This window comes from Amblyomma maculatum, chromosome 1 (assembly GCF_055883805.1).
Source record: "Amblyomma maculatum isolate TAMU_Amacu chromosome 1, ASM5588380v1, whole genome shotgun sequence".
In the NCBI taxonomy this organism is placed as follows: domain Eukaryota; kingdom Metazoa; phylum Arthropoda; class Arachnida; order Ixodida; family Ixodidae; genus Amblyomma; species Amblyomma maculatum.
Genome location: NC_139344.1, coordinates 424,751,751 through 424,770,043, shown reverse-complemented (window position 1 = coordinate 424,770,043; position 18,293 = coordinate 424,751,751). Strand labels below are relative to the sequence as shown.

General features: G+C 47.3%; 1 pseudogene; it reads left to right on the top strand.

Annotated features, from left to right (window-relative positions):
• Window positions 1–684: 684 nt before the first annotated feature.
• LOC146209272 (beta-hexosaminidase subunit beta-like) overlaps window positions 685–18,293 on the top strand; it is a 51,466-nt pseudogene continuing 33,857 nt past the window's right edge.

Sequence of the window (18,293 nt, the reverse complement as noted above, 5' to 3'; positions counted from 1 at the left end):
AGATTGCACTCTTATGACTTGGAGTTATGTCATTTGATAATTAATGACTTATTGCTTCACCAACCTGTAATTTCAAATCCCTCTACTGTAGTGCCAGGCCTTTCTCTGGCAGCAAATGTTTTTTATTCATTCCTAAGCCTGTCTGGAAATTCAGGGAAAATGTCCGAGGCAACAATCGCGAACCGGGGAAGTCCGTATTGCTAATAAAGCACCCTTAGACCCGTTGATAACCTTCCCCGCTGGCGAAGTCTCAGCGAGAATGAGGCGACATCTGTGAGCTATATGATTACCTAATTAACTGGCCTAATTATTTTTGACACAAAACATTATGTCATCGTATATTGATTGAAACCACTCATATAATATCTACATCTTCTCAATTACAACTGCGGCGAACCCGAATTTGCTGACGCCATCTGCGGACGCGTCTGCAGGCGAAATTCTGTGAGCACAGCGAAGTGATGCATTCGCATTATTAAGGCCTCTATGCGGCAGAAGTAGACGAGGAAAACAAGAAGCCCTCTAGCTCGCACATCCGGCGCGCTGCACGCGCACCGGGAGCGAACACCGCGTTTGACCCAGCAACATCGTTCGCTGCTTAATCTCCGAAGGATATCCCTGTCCTACCCTTGGTGGCTTCTGATATCCAAGCACATTTTTCTACACTCCTTGTTGGGAGAAAACATGGAGGACCGAGGGTCATCGTGGCTACTAATCGCCAATTCTTCCCGGTGAGTGTCAAGCTTACAGGCACATCCGCTATGATTGAAGGAGTTTAAAGAATTTATTATGTCCAGAGTTGGTCGGGCTTATTCTTACATGGCGGTTTCTGCAGCTGAGTGTTGCAATAAGTGTGCTCTGGGGTCCTGGCTTACGACTTTGCCATTAGAAGCGAGGAGTGTCACACAGTTGCTCTTCGTTTCTGGAAATCGTATCTGGTAGCCTCTCGGGTACCAGTATATTTTTTCCGCACAGAAAACGTAAGCTATATTTACTTTCACGGTTGAAATGCACAGCCTGTCATTATAAAGGTTAACCGAGATGCATTTACACAAGACAAAACCCAATCTGGCCCCTGAGTACGTTGGAATTAAAACTGGAGTAACACCATACCTTAATCGAAGTCCGGTTTTGAGAAATGCCCTCTGGAAATCAAAACCTTGTGAGAAATTATGTACAAAACGTGCTATGACAAATGAAATGTTACAGGTAAATGTGTCGCCCTCATCGGACCGCTCCCGCCCTCATCATCGATTAAACAAAATATGTTCTTCAACCCATTCACTCAATTCCACTAGGCTGGCTGGCGCCTTGCGGCCAGTTACATTCACGCTAAGCTAGTTGTGTATTACGTTGCTCCTTTCAGTGGCTTGCATCGAGAAAATCGTAATCGATCCCACACAACCCAATAGCATGAACGCAGAATTGAGGCTTTAGAAAAGTATGCCATGGTTATGCAGGGAAGCAAAACTGCTTGATAACTGTTCCTCTCAGCTGCTGGCTTGGGGGATGACGGTGACTCTGAATATATTAGATAATAGTAAACAGCATTATTGCAGAGAAATAAGAGAAAGCGTCGTGCGTACCTCACTTTACTGCTGTATGGGCAAACACAACAGCGTATTGTTATTTTACAGCTACCATTTTATCAGACTAGCGAGAAAAGTATTTCTTCTGGATATTCATGCAGAAGAAATACTTTTCTAGGTAGTCTCATGACATGGGTATACTCCTATCATGTGATTGCGACTGGTTTCATGGTGTAGCTTGGTAACATAAGCCTCAAATCCGGGAAGTGCGATGTTCTCCAATGGAGGTGAAACGAAGTGGCATCCATGTGCTGTGCGATGTCAGCGCAGGGTAAAGATCCCTAGGTGGTCGAAATTACTCCGTAACCCTCCACTACGGCTCCCCTTTCTCGCTTTTCACTTTCACTCCCACCTTCCTTCCTTCCCTTACAGCGAGGTTGAGGTGTCCACGGAGCAAGTATGACAGATACTGCGCCTTTCCATTCCTGTGAACCAAATATTATGGTCTCCAACGAGCAAACTTATATGGGTGACGTTTCATCTCGTGATTTCGCATACACACTAGCTATGTTATCTATCGAAATACAGAGGAATTACTCATGCTACAGCGACTTCAAACAAGGGAGCGCAGAAATTCATTAATAAATACGCTTTCCGGGAAGCCCAGTGCTTAAGGCCCAGCACAAAGCATGCAAGCACACCGCCTGAAGAAGCCCGGTTTAGAGCGGCAGCGCCATACGCAACACCTTCAATCTCGTAGTTGGCCTTCACCGTGATAATAATAACCTTTGCCCCATTTCATGTCTTGGTGAAGCAGTCAGTAAATATTTGTGTCTTTTTAGGGCAAGCTTCGTTATCGACAATGTTATACCCCGGCCTTAGCAAGGAGAGCACCATGTGCCTCTCCCGTTAAACTTCGTATACAGGACACAAAAGGTAAAGCACAGTACTTGTCACGCTTTCTGTGTGGACACCTCAGCAGTGATTAACTGATTGATTTATAGGAAGAGAAAGGCGCGGTGACTGTCTCACTTGTTTTCTGTGGACACCTCAACCGCACCGTAAGGGAAGATAGGAAGGTGGGAGTGAAAGTGGAAAGAGAGAAAGAGGAGCCGTAGTGGAGGGCGACGGAGTAATTTCGACCACCTGAGGATCTTTCGTACATCGCACAGCACACGGACACCTCTTCGTTTCGCCTCCATCGAAACGCAGCCGCCGAGGTCGGGTTCGAGCCCGGGTACTCCGGAACAGTAGACGGGCGTCTTACCCCTGCACCACCCCGGCGGGGCCCTCAGCAGTGTCATGAGGGAAAAGAGGAAAGTAGAGAGAGAGAAAGAGGTGTCTTAATGGAGAGCTGCATGTGAATTGGCCACATGGGGATCATTGACGTGCTGTGACAACGCGCAGGACACAGGCGCCTCTCTGTTTCGCCTCCATAGAAAGGCAGCCGCCGTCGGTTTAGTTCGTACCCAGATGCTCCGATTTAGTAGACTTCGGCCCGCTAAAAGCACTTTGGAAGAATTCTTATCCTTTTTACTATACCCATTCTGCTGCCCTTCTGCCTTATGCGCGCAGGGTGGGCAAAGCTGACCACCGGAAGACGCCTCGCTGCCGACCACTGCGCTACCTGGTGGGGGCCGCAGTGAACTTCACCCAACGTCCCCCGAGGCTGCTGCTGCGCTTGCTGCCCAGGCGCTACGCCAGAGATCTCTGGATGGCATTACAGATCCTGGCCGCATTCTTCATTGCGCTGTTGCTCACGCAACGAAGGTTCATGGTGAGAGGCGGCGATTTCCCCCGTTTTTATTATTCATAAAAGGCACCTCTCATGAAGCCATTCTGTGGTTCAAAGCAAAGGCGCTGAACCGATATCGTAAGATGTTATGGACTTACAGGTCAGGGTTGATCAGGCGGCGAAATTTAGTACGGTTATGTTGTAAAAAATGCCTTCGAGCTATTAATAATAATAAAATAATAATAATAATAATAACATTATTAATAATAATCGCAGTAGTATTAGTAGTAGTAATACTAATATAAATTTTTTTTAGAGGAAAGAAAACCGCAGTATTTGTCGCACGTCGTGTAGACCTGACCCGCGGTTGTAAGGAAAGAGGAATATAGCTCTGCCGTGCTGGCGCAGTGGCTAATCGCCGTATTCACAAACACGCCTCCACTCGAACTTCCACTCCAAGTGGCCCTCAAGGCCACTTTTTCATTTCGGAAGTAAACCTCCACTCGAATCGCTCTTCCAGTGGAGGAGACGAGGAGGAGGAGGATAAACGTTTATTCCCTCGACAGGAATTATTAAAATATAGAGGGGTATCGTACCATAAGGCGGCCATACGATGAAACGAAGCAGGGATGGGCGTAGCTGGTTGAAGATTCTAATCGAAATTGCGCGATACACTTAAAGAAGACAAACAAGGAAAAGTAGTGCGCATTTCTCACCTGTACCTCGATTCTTCAGTTTTTCCTCATTTGTATTTTTTTCCTATCTGACACGCAATTCCTATCAGGAAGTGGTCAAGGTTCGTCGTGTGCACGGTAACGGCCCAATGGACATATCGTACAGAACCTGCTGTTTATACATTCTAAAGTGTGGTCTCTTGTTTGACGAGCAGCACTGGTAATGACAGCAGCCATGCGGATGTATTCGAGTGAACACAGCTGTGGACTAGTTTACGTGCCTCTTTTTCCTTAGTGCTCTTTTTTCTGCTCAAATACTTTCCAAGTGTGATTTGGTTGTTCTAGTCAAATATTATCCACAGTTAATTCTCTCTTTATATTATATCAACCACGTGGGAAGATCTGCCCATATTCTTGTTTTTTCTTCTTCATTCTCGACTCGGTAATTTTACATAAGCATTCAAATGTGTTTTTATAATATTCCAGTAAATTTTCTTGTACTGTTTAAAGTTTATCTAATCTTTCTTTACATAAAACACGTGACAAATGTACAGGCCACATTTCTGTATGTTCTTCTTGGGCTTTTATCCATGCTTACTCTTAGTTGCGCCTTTTAATTTGTGTGAATAGTAATGTGCAGTGAAACGTTTACCACATTTTCCTCCAAATACGCAATTTGGAAAAGCGTTTGAACTTATTTCTGCATAATAAGTTATAGTCTAGTCCTTTCGTGTCATCTGTTGCTGTATTGTTTCTTTACAAACGTTTGTCAATTCAATGATCTAACATTTTTTCTCTATTAATCCACACCACAAAGGTTTCTGGACATTTTTGTGTGTGTCCTTCCTTTTAGTTTGTTTTTGTCATTCCACATGTACTGTCAGTTGTGCTCATTTTCCCCTAAAGTTTGTAGAACAGTTCGAAGATATTCGTATTTTTCATTGAATCAATGATATGACCAGGAGAATTGGCGACGCTTTTGTGTTCGCTGCTTCCTAGATGTTTGGGCTGAGTTTCAGTTCTCATTCTTCCAGCTCATTTTGTACACGTTCACGTTTTATCACTTTTCTCTTTCAAACCTTAAATAAAGAGCATGTTTCAGATATCTGTCCAAAATATATTTCTTTTTAAAATGACGCCCGCGATGGATGTGACTGTAATCCTCGTATAGTAGCAAAATATCTTTTCTGCGACATGGGTACGTTTGTAACGGATGCTGCCAACCGCGGGTTTTGACTCTAATAGGACCATGTTCTAAAGTTGGTGGCCATAAGTCATTTGTATGAATAAAATGTAACTACCTTCTTGCCAAATGCTGAAATTCAATCTCAGCTAAAACATTTAGCATATAAAAGTAACATTGGGCTATACGAGACTCATCAGATGTGTAGAGGATGAAATAAAAACTTGCTTTCAATGTGTTACGGGCAGCCATATTCTCACGTGTAAAACGATAGAGTGAAAAACAATGGCCCAGATCTTTTCATACCGCGCGCGTTCTCAAATCAAAACGAAAGACTTGAACACAACGCAGATCTTTTCTTTCCCAGCCTGTCCCGCAGAAAATACTCTGAAGAGGGGAAAACAAAAATCCTGCAGTTTAACATACTGAATAGTTTCAGCAGATTAAGCATGCATGACGCGGACATTTTAAATTAAGTTTAAATTGTTCAACAAAAGCTAAAAATTACAGCAAAGAAAGAGGACTGCCCTGCAACCTTCTCTGTTTAGGTGGTTTGGTTTGGTTTGCAGAGTTTAACGTTCCAAAGCGACTCAGGCTATGAGAGATGCCGTAGTAAAGAAGCTCCCGAAAGTTTGACCACCTGGGGTTCTTTATCGTGTACTGATATCGCAAACCACTAGGTCGCCTAGCTATTCGCCTTCACCGAGTAGTGGCTGCCGAAGCCACGATTCGATTCCGCATTCTTAGGTACAGTAGTCAGTTGCCGTGACAACTGCGCCTTCCTGGCGGGGCCTTTCCTTATTTAGAAACATCCATCTATCACTTTTATTGATTAGCACAGATGTTCAAGTTTTTAAGGGAATCGAAATGTATGGTTTCTTTCTTGTTTTCCATACCTAGAAAAAAGAGTTTTTTCAAACTTTGCTGTTTTTTTTTCCGAGCTATCCCATCCCTACCCGCATTCGACAGTAGATGCAATAAATTATGGCAGTTGAAGCATGGCTTGAACATAGTCACTTTATTTCTTTATTGCCAGTTGTCGACAAATTCAAAAGAACACACACGAAAGCATTCACATGCCCCCTACCGACAACTTGACGCAGGCTTTATTACATTAAAAAACAGCCGCGGAACCCATTCTGGTGTGCATGACTGCATTTTCATTTCCTCCAAAAACCGCTGCACTAACTCCTGAAAATACATGCGCGTAAGCCGTGCATCGAGGTCGCAATAATAGCCAGCCATTCTCGACCTCCATATACAATGGAGATCCATCAGCATGATGTGGTCAGAAGGTGCTCTACCATCGTTTTCTGCGAGCCCATACTTTATGTCATATGGGTCAATAGGTAAATCAGGAGTAGCATGCTAGGCTTACCACCAGGCAGACATCTCCTGTTGCCATTAAAATATCTCTCTCTCTCTCTTTTTGATAGTCCTTTGCAGGACATCCCAAAAATAAGCTGCCTCCCAACAATAGATAAATACGTGGTCTATGGTTTCAGGCAGCTAACAAATGAGACAGTGCGAACCCCACGGGACTAGAAATCCCATTTCCTCAAAAAATACTTTAACCGACAAAGTTCGCACGTGCAGCTTAAAGAAGAAAACGCAGGTCTTTACCGAAGGCTGTACTTTGATTCTTATTAAGTACATCATCTCCGGTGCCTCTACCGTACAAGAACCTGTTGAGGGGACAGGAAAGACTACACCTCACAAATCATTAGAAAGTTATTTCTTTTTCGCTTCATACAAATGCTCCCTCGAGAACTGCACAAATAAAAATTGAACACTGTTGGCAGTCTTTTTCCAAAATCCGCACAGTCTGCCGGGTATGATTTCCGTTCCTACAACGAGCTCAGGCAACATGCGACACAATCCGAACTGGCACACAGTGCGCAAAAAAGTATTTCTTACCTTGCGAAAAAAGAAATAACTGCTAACTAGTTAACGTAGAAACAGGTGCCCTTAATCAAGACCATCAACCATGACAGACCTGGACAAACTCGCGCCTAGTCATACAACGAAAGTCTGAGTGTTACAGCTATAGCCTCAGTAAATCCGCCTTTTAAATCCGTAGTTCGTTTCTTAATATTTTTAATGTTCGGCTTTGGAGGAGAGAAAGGTGCGTTCTCCTTTTGTCAGCATGCGTGTCACGCAATGGTAGACATCGAATCAGGCGAAGGTCCCGTTTTCGTATCTTTCCTTGTAAATTAGTTTATAAGAAACGGAAGGCGACCGGATTTTTATTTGTTGTAGGCCGTCATTGTACCCGCTACCGCTTGTTGTTGTGGCTGTAGGAAGAAGGAAAAGAAAATGCACGGGCCTGCTACTGGCTCTGTAGCTGAGCCACCTCCGCTGCCTCGTGCGGATAGAAGAGAAAATAGAGAAGAAAGGAAAAAGAAGAGGGAGAGGAAGACGCGCGCCGCAGCAACAGCCGTCGTCCAGAATGGTACTCCCCTGACGGAGCTGGGACAGGTAGGTCACCACCACTTGCGGCGGGAGCTAGCCTGCCAACGAATATTTATCTGTTGTAGGCCGTCATTGCACACGCCACCGCTTCGGTGGTAGACGACGGCTATTGTTTCGGCACGCGTCATTCTCTCCCTCTTCCTGCATTCTTTTTACCCTTTTTAAAACATTTGCACCTGGGCCCCCATCGTACAAGGCCCTGTACAAAAAAGCACAGGGAATATAATGTCACACAATGCAGGGTACAATTTCTTTCGTTTTACTGTAGACAAATATTCACTTGAAAACAGCGCTAAAAGGAACCGAACAATTGCTACGACTTCTCTATAAAAGCCTTTAATCTGTGCGGAAAAATCGTCAGTTGAAACAACGTACTCCGGTAGCAGCCGCCTGTGTCTGACTTGGCATATGGTACGTAAGAAAGGGTCAGTCGTGTATCTATAATACAATAAAATAAAAACAACGACTGACCAGCAGTCGCAAAAACAGGTAGCCCAATCTTAGCCCACCATCGTTTACTCGTCTGAACAAGTTAGTCCGGCTGCAGCGCTCTCATTCAGACGCCCAGACAAATACAGCGAAATTCCTGTGCAGCTTCTGAATATTTAACCGTGAACAGTGCAACACCTGCATAACATACCAGAGCTGACTTATAAAGAACAAGTTGTAAACTGTGGCCCTTGCAAAAATAGATAGGTTGATCCCTCTCCACTTTTCAGCTTTGTCCTTTATCTCTTTAGCCCGCCCTCTCCAATACTGTTCACTGTCACGGTAAGCCATAAGCGGAACTCCCAAGTACCTATCTGGCTTCGTCGTCCACGGCACACTGGCGAACCGTTCAGGCGTAGATGGCCACCTTCCATGCCAAAGTCCGAGGCATTTCGACCAGTTAACTCCACTACCGGTGACATTACTGAATTCGTGCAAACACTTCACAGCTTGGCATATGCCCCCTCATCATCGGTAAAAACAGCGATGCAGTGTGCATACGCTAACAGCTTTATTTCGGCGGCTTGTACATTGAATCTCTGAATGCTATTATTCTGAGTATTTTCAAACAAAGGGTCTCTATAGAGATGCAAAATAAAAGAAGGCTGAGGGGACAGCCCTGGCGCACGGAGCGCTGCTCACTGATGGAAGCCCCTAAATATTTGTTATCAATCTCGTCCTGTAGCTTCGGTACGCCAAAGCCACGCCCTCACGGACAGAAGAACCAACATTCAAACGGTCTAAAATGGCAAACCACAGTTCGTGAGCGACACAGTCAAATGCTTCTGCTAAGTCAATGTGAAGAAAGACCACTCGACCATTACTGTCAGCACAGTATTCTAGTAAAATGCGCGCTTTATGGATATTGGTGAAAATGGAGTGCCCTTTAATCCCACATGTTTGATGAGGCCCAACTATGTCTCTAATCACGGTCTGTAACCTTCGCCCTAGAACCTTCATAAAAATTTTGTACTCCACATTTGTGAGCGCTATTGGCTGGTATGCAGTAACCAGTCTTAACCTTTTTCATTTGTTTTCGGAATGAGCACAGTGTGAGACGACCCATGTGACGGAGGAAGAGCCTTTTCTTTAAAGGCTTCGTTAAAGGTTGCTGTTAGGACAGGGGCAATTTCGTGTTTAAGTACTTCATAAAAAGTCGCACTGAACCCGTCCGGTCCAGAGGATTTACCGGGGTTTAATTTATCAGTTGCGTGCTCCACCCCCGATTCTGTTATGTCCAGTTCTAATCTCTCTTTTATTTCGTCGTCGAGAAGCGGTAGCTTAGCCTGAAACTCATCCTTAAGTGTAATAACATCTACCGGAACCTGGAAGACGTTGCAGAGTGTCTGGAGAGAGAACGCCCAGTAATGTACACGCAATTCCAGGGCTCAAGCCATGCACGGTTAGATCGCATATATGCCTCCGTCGATATCGTACCACAATGCAACAGGTATGAAGTAGTACCGGTGTCTTTTTCAGACCATTGTTTGGTTCAATGCTGCGTAGGCATTGTTAAGCGTGGGAATGGTTGTTCGTAGGAAATGTGGAAGGTAAGCAACAAACTACTTGAGGATGAATTGTACAGTCGAGCAGTAATAGAGGAAATAGCAAAGACGGACCCACGAAAAACATGAAGGTTTGGCAGCAGTGGGAGCTCTGTAAAGAAGCCTTTAAATTAAACGCAATTGAAAGATCTGCTATTATAAGTCACGAAGCGAAACAAAATGAAGTGAAGTTAAGGACACTGCTTCATAAAATGGTAAAACAGGAAAGCCGAGCACGGGTGAATGGATGGAGGACATAAGGAAAACGAAACAAAGCTAGAACTAATTGAGGAACAACGTTACCGGGGAGCGCTGGTTAGGGCAAGGGCTGAAGACAGCTGCAGGCGAAGCGCCAACGAAAAGAGCGCTCGGTTTAGAAAAAGCCTGCGCTGAAAGTAATCCCCGGGTCGTGAAAGGCTCTTCATAATTCCGCTTGTCTACCGTGAGGATGATAGCGGGATTCTGCGAGTGACAGATACTGCGATTGGCGCGCAATTTGAAAGTACGAAAGACTAACATAGTTAAGTTAATTAGGGTGACGTCAAGAAAGTGACGTCGCCAATCTGCCTTCAGCTATGAGGACCAAACGGGAACGAATGCGCTCCAACGCCTTCCGCGAGTGCCAGATGCTGAGCCTTTCCTTTCCAGTAAACGAATTATAGAACGCCGGTGAACTTAGACGCGCTTGACATGGAAGCCAAGGAAAGTTTAACTGCTGGGGAATGGCGCAGAAGACTGGAGAATTACTTCTTCGGATCCCGAGGTAGTCACTGCATTTTGCTAAGTATATCCAGGCATAGCAGAGCTAAGCCAAGTTTAATTTTTCTTTCTTGTCTATTTTTTCTTCTGTCCCCACAAGGTAGCAGAGGTGGCTCAGCAGGCCTGCGCATTTTCTTTTCCTTTTCCTTACAGTCGCAACAACAACAACAATCAGGTACCTACCAAAAATTTTAATAGATACTACACCTTTCCTTTCTTATAAAGCAATGAACTAAAATATTTAACGCTTTTGGAAACACTGTACCAGTCTCTATTTGCTAAAGCGCCAAGGAAACGCGTTAAAAACTGCAACACCAAAAAAGGATAAGTGGTCCATCGACGCAGTACCAGCGGCCTTTAACCACGCACCCTGCTCTTTCTCATTTTGTACGCAGGACGACTACGCCGACGTGGAAAGCCGGTTCGGTCGGCAGGAGATTGATCGCCTCCAAGTAAGGAGCTTCTATAATGATTAAACGCATCTAAAAACGCCATCATAGAGAACCACACACACACACACACACACACACACACACACACACACACACACACACACACACACACACACACACACACACACACATACACACACACACGTGTGTGTGTATGTATAATGTATATATATATATGTATGTATAATGTGTGTGTGTGTGTGTGTGTGTGTGTGTGTGTGTGTGTGTGTGTGTGTGTGTGTGTGTGTGTGTGTGTGTGTGTGTGTGTGTGTGTGTGTGTGTGTGTGTGTGTGTGTGTGTGTGTGTGTGTGTGTGTGTGTGTGTGTGTGTGTGTGTGTGTGTGTGTGTGTGTGTGTGTGTGTGTGTGTGTGTGTGTGTGTGTGTGTGTGTGTGTGTGTGTGTGTGTGTGTGTGTGTGTGTGTGTGTGTGTGTGTGTGTGTGTGTGTGTGTGTGTGTGTGTGTGTGTGTGTGTGTGTGTGTGTGTGTGTGTGTGTGTGTGTGTGTGTGTGTGTGTGTGTGTGTGTGTGTGTGTGTGTGTGTGTGTGTGTGTGTGTGTGTGTGGTTATCAGACGATTCACTGCGCTGTTCCAAGTCGCTCGGGGTAACCACTGCTTCAGGGGGAAGGTAGCAGAAACGCCTGTTCGGCTATTACCCGTGGTATGTCCGTGCTTTGCTCGTGGTCTTCATCCCTAATTGTGCGTGCAGAGTTGTCAGAACTGCTTCTCAAGTATAAGAGTAGAAAAAGTAATCGAATAGCTCTTGATGAACCGGGGAAGTCAAATAACTATTGTGAAAGAAGGCCGGGTCCAGACGGTAAGGTCGTGAAGGCAAGGCAAGGTATGCCGTGTCAGCGTATAATCTGATGGAGAAAACCCAAGCGCGCGCCGGAGCCGGCGCCGCTGGACGATGATGATGGTATGTACAAGAGGAAGATCACGGTATGTACAAATGAAAGAAGATCCGTGGAGGGTTCACACAATCTGCCCGGGGGGCCGGAAGCGGCCAGCCTGGCCGCTCCTAACCAACCGATGTACCACGGCGCACAAACAGCTTCAAGCGAGATACATGAACAATTTCGTTCCACGGTGGCGTCGGTCAGCTGAGGGATCAACAGGTGTGACTTGGTAGTTTACTGAGGAAGTTTGGTTGATTACCTTGTAGGGACCAAGATAGCGGTGCTGAAATTTATCACTAAGGCCAGGGGTGCGCAATGGTGTATAGAGCAGTACTTCGTCACCAGGACGAAAAGAGACCACGCCATACTTCGAATCGTAGCGACTCTTGCGGTCTTGCTGGCACGCTTCTTGAGGCGGGCAAGATGATGGCATCTGGCCATACGGGATAAGAACTGGGCTTGTAAGGATGAGGAGTAGTCTGGCGTAGAGAAGAAGGACGTGTCGAGGATTGTAGTGGGAGGGCGGCCGAAAACGAGGAAAAATGGGGAGTAACCGGTAGTCCGCTGTACTGCAGTATTATAGGCGAATGGGACGAATGGTAGAACAGTATCCCAATTTCGATGATCCGGTGTGATGTACATGGATAGCATATCCGATAGGGTGCGGTGAAATCGCTCAGTCAGACCGTTAGTCTGGGGATGGTAGCTTGAGGTTGTCTTATGGAGGGTGGATGACGCACGAAGAACTTCGGATATGACTGTCGATAAGAAGGCTGTCCCGCGGTCACTTAGAAGCACCCGAGGAGCGCCATGACGCAATACAATTGACCGCAAAAGATATTAGCTACCTCTTCAGCGGAACCAGTCGGTACAGGGGCTGTCTCAGCATAGCGTGTAAGGTGGTCGACAGCTGTTATAATCTAATGGTTGCCCCCATTGAAGAGAGGTTGGGGACCATATAAGTCGATGCCGACTACGTCGAATGGTGTGGCGGGATAGGGAAGGGGCTGTAGGAGACGAGCGGGGGAAGAAGTCGGCCGCTTGCGACGTTGGCACAGGTGGCAGGAAGCAACGTATTTAGCTAAAGTGGTAGACAGGCCAGGCCAAAAGAATTGTCTTTTCACGCGGTCGTATGTTTTGTTAAAACCAAGGGGACCTGCAGTAGCGTCATCGTGGAAAGCCGCTAGTATACGTGGGCGAAGCACACGCGGTACGACTGGGAGCCAGCGAGTTCCATCAGGATAATACACGCAGCGGTGTAATATGCTATCTTCAAGTTTGAAATTGCGAAGCTGTCGGCGAAGCCTAGCGTTGGGTGGGCTCGAAGCGCCGATAAGGCGGTCGATGATGGGAGTCGATGAGAGTCGTCAAACGAAACTGCAGTGATATGCGTCGGTGGAAGCGATGATCGGCTGTGGTCAGAGGTGGAAATGCATTGTGAAGAAAAACAGCAGGCTGATTCCGAAACCGGGCAGCGAGAAAGAGCGTCGGCGTCTTGGTGTTGGCGGCCCGATTTATAAACGACGTCGAAATGGTATTCTTGCAGGCGTAGAATCCAACGGCCAAGTCTGCCTGTCAAATTTTTCAGTGAAGATAACCAGCAAAGAGCATGGTGATCGGTCACAACTGTGAAACGCCGATCATATAGGTAAGGGCGAAACTTTTGAACAGCCCAGACGACGGCGAGATATTCCTGCTCGGTAATGGTGTAGTTTTTCTCAGCTGCAGTCATGGTCCGACTGGCGAAGGCAATGACTTTCTCACGTGAAGTTGCATCGCGCTGCAGAAGTACAGCGCCAAGACCGTGACCACTGGCATCAGTGTGTAGGAGGGTAGGAGCGCTATCGCTGAAGTGGCCAAGAACTGGATCTGATGTGAGGGCGTGCTTTAGGTCGTTAAAGGCAGTGTTGCACTGTTCAGTCCACACGAAAGGGCTGCGCGCTTTAAGTGGTTCATGAAGTGGCGCAGCAATAGTTACAAAATGTCTTATAAATCGCCGGAAATAGGACGCCAGGCCGAAGAAACTGCGCAAATCTGTAGTCCGTTGCGGACGAGGAAAGTTCAAGACCACGGTTATTTTTTCAGGGTCTGGGCGAATGCCGTCATGGCTAACCAGATGTCCTAATATTTTAATTTCCTTCTCTGCAAAGTGACACTTCTTGGTGTTGAGCTGAAGGCCCGCTGAAGCAAGACACGTGAGGACTTCATTCAGGCGCGTGAGATGGTCGGTAAAATTGACGAGAAGATAACAATGTCATCCAAGTAACATAAACAGGTTCTCCATTTGAGGCCACGAAGTACAGTATCGATCATTCTTTCAAATGTTGCAGGTGCGTTACAAAGGCCGAAGGGCATAACATTAAACTCGTAAAGTCCATCGGGAGCTGCGAAAGCAGTTTTTTCTTTGTCGTCCTCATGCATAGGTATTTGCTAACCTGAGCGGAGGTCCAAGGTCGAGAAATATTCGGCACCTTGGAGAGAGTCAAGGGCGTCATCAATACGCGGCATCGGGTAGTCGTCTTTGCGGGTAATTTTCTTGAGTGCGCGATAATCAACACAAAATCGTACCGATCCATCCTTTTTTTTAAACTAATACTACTGGGGAGGACCATGGGCTTGTTGACGGACGAATAATATCGCGACGGAGCATGTCATTGACATTTTCTTCGATTACTTTTCGTTCCGAGAGAGAAACCCGATAAGGTCGTCGGCGTACAATTGAGTTACCTTCGGTAAGGATGCGGTAATGTGCAACACTAGTCCGTCCTAGTGGTGGGAAAGTGGCATCAAAAATGGCTTTGTGGGCTTGAAGCAATTGCAGCAATTCTTGACGTTGGTGTGGCATGAGGTTCGGATTGATTGTCTTCGACAGCATGGAAAGAGAGACTTGCGATGAATCACGTTGCGGAGGTAGCGGGGCAGTGAGCACCATCATGGATATAGGGTGAGCATCCACTATGCATGGCAGGGAAGTTCCTTTAGTCAGCACGAGGGATTCACGGGAAGTGTTCGTGGCAGCTACTATTGCTGAGCTGCTGCGGAAGCGTACAATACTTGATGGGAATGCGATTCCACGTGCAAGATGACGATGAGATGGTGCGATGAGTACATCCCCGTCACTGATGTGTTCGGAAACAACGGTAGTAAGTGTTTCGCCCTGTGGAGGCAATACAGTATCAGCTGCGGCAATGAGGAAATGATGCCGTGCAGAAATGTCAGATGAAAAATCACTGTCTGTCATATGGATGACACGGTCGCCACAAGAAATTGACGCTGAAGTGGTTGACAAAAAATCCCATCCAAAAATCATCAAATGCGCACACGGTGAAAGCACAGCAAACTGCACATGGGGGCGGACGCCGTCAATTACAACTCGAACTGTACACTTTGCTGAAGGGTGCAGAGGGACGCCATTTGCTCCACGAAGTTCAGGTTCATCATATGGTGTCGTTACTTTCCGCAAACGGTGGCACAAATCAGCATGAATAACAGAAAGTGGAGCTCCTGTGTCAATCAAAGCTTCGACTGGTAAACCTTCAGCTAAAACGGATATCATATTATACGGACGATGAGGAGGACTTTTTGTAAGTTCGCAAAGTGCAGTTTCTCCTCCGGAAACTGCATCGCTTAGTTTTCCGATTTACGGACAGGAACAGTTGTTGCTGGTCGAAGTGACGAAATAGAGCGGTGGTATGGGAAGGGGACCGGCGCCGGGATACATGAGGCCCACTTGGTTCAGACGAGGATACCGGCGGTGGAGAGAATCGACGAGGTTTCCTGGGAATTGGTCGTCGCTGATAATATGCAGGTATGTCACTTTCGAAGGCGTCATAACCACGTCGCTCGTTCTGAATGTGTCGGCGACAAAAGCGAGATATATGTCCTCGAATTCCACAATAATAGCACACTGGGCGAGAGGGGCGCCAAGGTGCGTAATAGGGTGGCGTCGGTTGAGCCGTCGTCATGGCGTTGATGTGGTTGTAGGGTGGTGCTTGGGGTGGGGGAACAAAAGGAGGAGGGGATGCAGCGACGTGAGCGTAAGTCGGTGCTGGGCGAGGTGCAGGAGGATCAGGTGTGAAAGGGTGGTTGATAGTGGCCAACTCTTCTTTAATGATGTGGCGGAGGCCGGCGTCGTTAGAAGGAGACGAATGATCGCACCCGTGCCGGCAGAAAGGGCTGAGGGCTTGGAGCTCCTCGCGGATTATCGCTCGAATCATGGCTCGTAGATCGAGGTCAGTAGAGGTCGGGGCAAGGTCGTGAAGGCAAGGTATGCCGTGTCAGCGTTTAATCTGATGGAGAAAACCCAAGTGCGCGCCGGAGCCGGCGCCGCGGGACGATGATGATGGTATGTACAAGAGGAAGATCATGGTATGTACAAATGAAAGAAGATCTGTGGAGGGCTCACAACATGTACGACATAGTTTAACCATTAAACGTTGCACCAGATCACAATAGCAGGAAAAGGAAGCACCTAAGACAGCCGCTGGTGTCTTGTGTACTTCTGGATGTCTGGTATGTGCCTGAGCTTGAAGTAGCCAGAACTGACCCTGCCGTAGTGGTACTGTTGCTATGGCGCACACCTGTTGTGCCCAAGGATGAGGGATTGAATCCCGGCCGGTGGTGGTAATGGTGAAAACATTTATTGTTGTATTTACAGAGAAGTATAGTGATTAGTTGGGATGCTTAGACAGGCACCCCATTGGCGTTTACTGCAACCCAGGTGCGCTGCGTTAAGGCCTTTTGGGCCTCGAGGGTGCAGAAGCCGGGCAGGGTTGCCTCCCAGGTCTCCCGGGTGAGGTTAGGGATAGGGGGCAAGGATGGGGTTTTCTGGCAGGCCCACACCATGTGGTAGGTGTCACACACCTCCCCACAGTGCGAGCACAGCTCGTCTAATTGTGGATCAAAATGTTTAAGAGTAGCCGGGCTCAACATTGTATTGGTGAGCAGGTACAGGAGCCCCTGCTAGTTAGTCTTCCCCAGCCCTTTGCACGGGGTGGTAAGAGTTTGGTGCGGTCATCTGCAATATTCATATATTGCTGAAATCACAATCCTGGTTCCCGTCGGGTACCGCAGGAAATGCCCGGAGAGAAAGCGCGCGGGCGGCGGCGTCGGCTGGCTCATTCCCTTGGAGATCTTGGTGACCTGGGGCCCAAACGAGAGATCGATACGCGGGATCCGAATTTCGATTACAATTGTGGTAGACGCGGTAAGCAAGAGAAGCAGTCCACCCTTGCTGGGCGTTCCGACAAGCCCCTCGCGAGTCGGTTGTTATGTATTTGGAGGAGGAGTCAGAGGCTGCGAGGGGGATATCAACCTCTTCTGCGTGGGTTCATGACTGGGCCTTGAACGTAAGGCCGTCTATTGTTTTGCCCTTATGGGTGACAGCGGCTGTGTACCACCCCCTAGGGTTCAGGCCAGAGACGTCTACGTACAAAACTCCTGGTTTGCTTCCATAATGGTAGTCCAAAGCTTCCGCCCACGCCAGGCGCCGACCATTATGGTCCTCACTGGACATGGTGGGGAGAAGCCGCACGTGGAGTGCGCGTCTTCATTTTTCGAGAATGCGACATCTCTCCTCTGTGAGTTGGGTGTGTTGGATGTGAAGTAAGGCAAGAAGACGGCGGCCCGACTCTGTCTTGTCAGACGCGTGTACTGATTGGTGAGGTGGGCCTCCCGACGTTCCTTGAAAGTATTCACCACTCATAGCGCCATCAGACGGTTGAATAGAGGTGACGACCGGGAGGTCAAGTGCTCGTTTCGTGATTTTACGGAGGATAATTTCGAGAGTAAGCTCCTCCCGTTTCCGCAGGTGGAGGTAGGGAGTCGAATACAAGATTCGACTGGTCACGAATGCGTTCGCCAACTGCAAGGCATCCTTGCATCGTAACCTACAGCGTTTGTTGACAACCCGGCGGGCCATGCGACCCACCTGGTCCACCACCTGCCGGAGCTTGGCGAGTATCGTGTCACATCGTCGCTGGATGTGTATAAGGAGTCAAAGAACTCTGATTTCCTTAGATTCTGGAATGAGACCACTTTGCAAGGAGGTATTGATTTCAGTCGAGCATGAGTGCGTGGGGCGCAGATGCATGAATTCAGATTTCTTCTGTGAGCATTGGAGACCACAGCCGCGGGCATAGCGGTCTACTATGCTAGCCACCGTTAGCAGGCTGATCTCTATGTCCCTTATATATGCCCTTGCTTGGCCAAGATGGTGATGTCGGCGTACAGCAAGTGCTGCACCAATTCGACCGTACCCAATAGAGCAGGTAAGCGCATCATTGCAACGTTGAATAGCAGAGGGGACAGCACTGCGCCTTGCGGACTGCCCCTCGTGCTGAGCACGAATGGTCCGTGTTCTTAATCTTGTATTCGGATATAAGACTGTCAGAAAAATTTTGATGTAGTTGAAAGCGTCCGTACCACAGTGCGTTTGATTAAAGTGGGTGAGTATGACGTCGTGTGTTACGTTGTCGAACGCCCCTTTGAGCTCCAGGGCGAGGACGATTTTTTCGTTTCTTGTGCATGTGATGGGTTCAGTATTTTGGCGATCGATTTGGA